Source organism: Micromesistius poutassou (assembly GCF_964030765.1).
Source record: "Micromesistius poutassou genome assembly, chromosome: 1".
NCBI lineage: Eukaryota > Metazoa > Chordata > Actinopteri > Gadiformes > Gadidae > Micromesistius > Micromesistius poutassou.
This window is the reverse complement of record NC_140271.1, coordinates 3,358,956-3,364,787: the sequence shown is the minus strand read 5'-3', so window position 1 is coordinate 3,364,787 and position 5,832 is coordinate 3,358,956.

The following is a 5,832-nucleotide window of genomic DNA, read 5'->3' as shown; positions in this document are numbered from 1 at the left end:
GTGTGGTTAGTGTAAGCGCGAGTGGGGGGGGGGGGGGGGGGGGGGGGGGGTTTCCTTCCCCTCGCTATAAGGACCGAGGGTAACAGGTTACCAATATCTTCTGTTACCAAAGGGGTTATTTTAAAGTTGCTGTAGATAAGATTTCAGAGTTGTAAAGAGAGAGAAAAGCACAGAAGGGAGCACAATTTCGATACTAAACAACCCAAAAAGAGTCATAGCCGTTTGACTCACTAATAGCAGACGGATGGCTATGCCATTTCTAACAAATTACAGCTTTTAAGTCTTACCTACGGCACCTTAACAACAAAACACATTACCGAATGCTAATGAGGAACTACAAAGTTGGAGCTTACTGTTCATTAAACCCAAAAAATATTTCAGGGTAGTGGAGATAAGGATGACTATGAAAAGTGCCTCAGTCATTCCAAACAAACATCTTTAATTACTTCTGACAAGTGTGCACTGGAGGTGTTATACTCGTTGTCAATTTTAATGAAGGCGGTACGTAGCCCTACTCATCAAATGCTAATGTTCTATTACTTTTATTATTATTGTTATTACTATTAGTTTCTTTCCGATTTGTAAAAGAAATCTCCTACCTCTGATTACTTTCCCGACCAGACACTTTTGATTTTCTAGTTTGGGATTGGATTGAATTGGATTTTGCACATCAATATTGAAGGACCACCTCAGGAATGATTAGATGTGTTGTTTATTGGATCTGAGAGGTAAAAATAATCATGAGAGCGGGTTTACGGCTGGAGTATTCTAGCTGACACTTTCATTTGTTGTTCCCAAACATTTATGGATAGCATTTTACCACTGTCTTCATTGATATTAAAGCCAAATGTATTCTCCCTTAGATCTTAAATTTGTTTTCTAGACAAACCACATTCAATAAACTATGGTGCCAATACAACTGATGGTTAGGAATTTTTGACGTTAAAGTACCATAATATCCAAGTATATAGGCTGAAAATAATGAGAAAAAAAAGCTGGATATTTATGCCAGTTTTGCTTTAACTTAGTCAAGAATCATTTAACTGTTGTGACACTACACTAAATGTTCAGGCAAACACTATACATCTGATCCTTAGGGTAGGTACATACATACATCATTCCATTTCAGTGTTACTGTAAATATTTTTTATTTTATAACACCAAACAAAGAGACGGTTGCAGTGGCGGTTCTAGGGGGGGGGCCAGGTGCCCCCGTAACTCTGAGTCCGGCCCCCCTGTGGCCCCCCAAACGAGCCAACCCCCCCCTCCACCCCCCCCCCCCCCCCCCGTCAACAATCGTGCCCGCAATAGCGCTCGTCCGCGATCCACCCCACCCCCCCCCCCCCCCTCTAACAGAAAAGCCGGCCCCATCTCGGCCCCCCCCATTAAAACCGGTCTAGAACGGTTGAATCCAAAATGTGGTGGTCTACATCATGCAAACACTTCAAACACAGTTTCCTAGGTAACTGCAAGCTAACCTTATTGAGGTAGACTGTGTGGAGAGGTTTGGTTGACAAAGAACACCAGTAACAGTGTTAGTACCACATGCCATTTAAATTTTACACTTAAATCAGCTATTGTTTTGAAGCAGGCTACCATATAAAGGTCAGCTATAAAGAAGGATAATATTGGAGATTAGCCTGTTTGGTTCACCAGATTATCACACTTACGAAGGACTTAATGTGGGTTCAAATCCCTTTCACACACAGTTTAGCAACCCTAAACTCTCGGCATTTAATTAGTGATATAGCAGTCGTTTCTTGGCAAGATGCAGCAACTGCATTGCTCACTGATGACTACAGGTAGACTGCAGCACAGACATCAGGATTTGAATATAGAACATTTTGGTTTGGAGTCAAACACCTGATATCTAATTGTTCATCTCAGAAGGTAAAAGCATCCCCGGACAGCCGAGCAGACTGGCACTAGTGTGCATCGTGGCGAATACAGCGGGGAACGCTAAATGCAAAGATATGTGACGTCCAACTCATTTTGTTAGATTGCAGATGTAATCAGAGCAAGTCAAAAAACCGCGAACACAGAAAGTGGATTATGCATCATTACCCATTTGAAGACTGAATCTAATTTGAGTCTCTCAGGCCCCTGGGCACATTCAAGGAGATGTGTGCCTGCACACCCACACACGCATGCACCCTCGCACGTGTGTCTGCGGGTGTGGGTGTGTGAAAGAGACGGCAGCAGCCAGCAGATGGGTGGAGCACGCATTAGTTACCTCATCACACCTTACCTTACGACCCTCCATCTTGCCTCTAACAATAGCGGCATTAAATATGACTGCGTGCACCGGTTTGACACATACAATGTTGGCATAAATAATGTAGATGGGACACATAAAAAAGAGGGATAGAGATTTGAGGGAAAGAGAGAAGGAGATATTAAAAGTCATGAATTTGAAAGAGAGCCAGAACGAGAGACCAAGGGACAACCACCCCCACCCCCACCCCCCAAAAAAACAAATCAAATAAAAAAACAAGAAGGAATTGTTTAGGGAGATATAAAGTATGGCTGAAGCTAACTTTTTAGGCAGAGCGTTTCATCATGAGCCGTTGTTCCACTCTGACTGGGCGTATCCTCCCGGTTCCCTCGCTGATTTGCAAAGGCGGTTATTTGTGACGGAGACAGTGGCTGGCCACAGGTGTCCCTGAGATTATCCATTCTCCAATTCCTCCCCTTCTCCTCCACTCCTGAAAACAAGGGAAAACATTTAGCCTCCTACATGCTGACACATGATCGCTGCGGATGTCTTTACCCAGAGCGGGAGATGTCCACGTGCGGAACAGAGAGGAGAGAGAGAGGAAAAAGATAGAGAGAGAGAGAGGGTAAAAAATAAACGATAAACCACTAGAGAACTGGACTTTCTTTCCACAAGTAAAAGTGGACTGCTGACCTAGTTTGAGAATGCTCCCGTGTGCCAAGGTCAGACACATACAGCTTTGATTTTTCTCACCGACTGCCACAAGTCTTTCTTCACTCTGGTGGATGAAGCCCTGGTGATATTTCGCCACACTGTCAAACCAGATGTTTGTATCTTCTTTTCTCATGTCGTGATTTGCATTACATTTACTCGGCCTATATGTGGGCATAGTACCCTTAAATATTAAAGACTTATCTTTGAGTTGGGTCTGCTGAATTTTTATATTACTAGGGTTGATTTAACGATACACATAGAAACAATAAAGCAACAGATGGGTGAGATATTGTTCTTCGAGGTTTAGAAAATATCAAGTGGATTCTGATTAAAATATGCATAACCACGGCCAATGGATATGTAAAAAAAAAATTGGGTGAAAATAATTCACCAGAACTTCAGAGACGGATTGTCTTGTCTACTACAGTTTATAAAATATGCATGCCGAGCTGGCTTCTTCCGTATTTCGAGTCATTATGAAGATAGTTTTCCTCTTCCAGTTTCACACATTTTTGTCCTAATTACACACCCACACTGAGCATTGGGAAGCTTAGCATTTATACAACAGGAGGAAAATACTGTGGTAAATAAACACCACAATTTGTTTGTGTACAGTGTGGCTCGTAATAGCAGGTGAGCGGTTCAGTGCCCCAACACTGCTCTCTGCTGGCCTGTGACCTTCCTGTTTTACAAAGTGACCTTCAGGAAGTCATCCGAGTTAATCATGTTGGGTTGGATTTTTTAAATAAAAGATATTGTTTTAAGAAAAAAGGTCAATTTTTAATGAGGCTATGAATTATTTTTAACCACCAGCCTTAATAAACAAACAAAAGCTAAATCATATTTCAGAGAATGAGGATAACATTGCAGCCACCATTAACATGAGCAAATATGTGTGACACGTTGAATTTGATTAAAGGCAAAGGAACAATTTCACACTTGCTGTAAATGCTGTAAATCTACACCACCCAAACAAAAATAGTAGAGAATTGGCAGGCAGGATGTGGCTCCTATTCAATGTATTGAAGGTGGTGCTGGCACCAAATATGTGTCATAACGATTTTATTTGGTCATGCCGCTTCTAACTTCTGTGGCCACAGAGCCCCTAAGGATGACCATCACAGTACCTGGGATGAATTATTTTGTGCATGTGGGAGGCTCTCTCTCTCTCTCTCTCTCTCTCTCTCTCTCTCTCTCTCTCTCTCTCTCTCTCTCTCTCTCTCTCTCTCTCTCTCTCCGTTTTCATCTTCACCACGCTTATAACTTTACATTAGAGAGAGTGTGAGATCAAAGGGGAGTACCATCTCCGTACCACTTCCACCAATAGATGATTCTCCACAGTTCACAGCGGAATAGGTGAATGCCACTTTGAATCTTGAGTCTCACTGCAGTTATTTTCACATTGAGTTGGTCATTATCACTTCAAATGTTAAAAAGCTGTTATTCTTCAAAGGCTCCAGACGATATGATATTTTACATGCAGACAAAATAATTGTATTGCAGCTGAAGGCATAACTAGACATGCTTTCTTTAACATGAGAAGGGATGTACTTCATTAATCCCGGAGAGGAAATGCAGGTGTCACGGCAGGAAGAACAGGACAGCAAGAGAATTAAAAAAAAAGTAGAAGACAAAACAATAAAAAGAAAGTGTGAAACAGCTACATGAAATAAATATGTTATCATCGCAGATGAACAAGAACTCCATCCACTTGTGGCGGACCCCGGCGTCCCTGTGCACGTCGATGCATCGTCCCATACATCATCATCGCTCAAACGAGAATCAACCGGTGAGGAGTAAAAAAACCGAACAGCAAACAAAACACCCAGACCCTCCCCCATGCAGCCCCCTGCTGGGTCCCCCATGAAACAGATGTTTGCGCTCCAATTAAAGGGAGGTAGCAGGTGTCACCTGCTACCTCCCCCCCCCCCCACACACACTGTAGTCCTCCACCTGGCCACACTCAGGTGATCCAAAGCGGTAGCGACAGAACCGACTGCCGCTGGAGCAGCGCCATCGCTGGGAACCGGGAGTGGACCGGCTCAGGGAGGGAACGCATGGGCTGGCTCCAAGGCCGTGGAACAGGTGAGAAAGCCTGGTGGAGGTGGAGGTGGTGGTGGTGGTGGTGGAGGAGGAGGTGGTGGTGGTGGTGGAGAAGATGTCGGGGGGGGTGGAGCTGGAGGAGTCGGTGGGGGTGGAAGTGGTGGTGGTGGAGAAGATGGTGGGGGGGGGGGGGGGGGGGGGTTGGAGGAAGTGGAGGAGGAGGTGGTGCTGGTGGATGAGGTGGTGCTGGTGATGGTGTAGGAGATGGTGGTGGTGGTGTTGGAGGAGGTGGAGGAGTCAGTGGGGGTGGGGGTGGTGGTGGTGGAGGAGGTGGTGATGTGAGTGGTGGTGGTGGTGGGGCTGGAGGAGTTGGTGGTGGTGGGGGCGGTGTTGGAGGAGGTGGTGGTGGTGGGGTGGGGTTGGAGGAGGGGGAGGCGGTGGTCATGGAGGGGGTGGGGTCGGTGGAGGAGGTAGCGGTGGTCATGGAGGGGGTGGGGTCGGTGGAGGAGGTAGCGGTGGTCATGGAGGGGGTGGGGTCGGTGGAGGAGGTAGCGGCGGTCATTCAGGTGGTGGGGTTGTGTCTTCTGATGGACCCCTGGAACGGTTTAGTCATCTCTGGCTGTTGGCACAGCCGGGCCGGGCAGAGGGCGAGAGGAGGATGGATGGATGGTGTCGGGGTGGTGGTGGTGGGGGCACAGGGGGGGGTGGGGGTGGAGGCAACATCTGTGAAACCAGCCCGCGATGCAGACTCACGCTCACGTCTGGGCCCGAGACCAGGGTGTGCCCAGGATAATTGACTGTGGAAGTCTCCCCCACCTCCACCTCCACCCCCCCCCACCGCCTCCTCCTCCACCCACCGC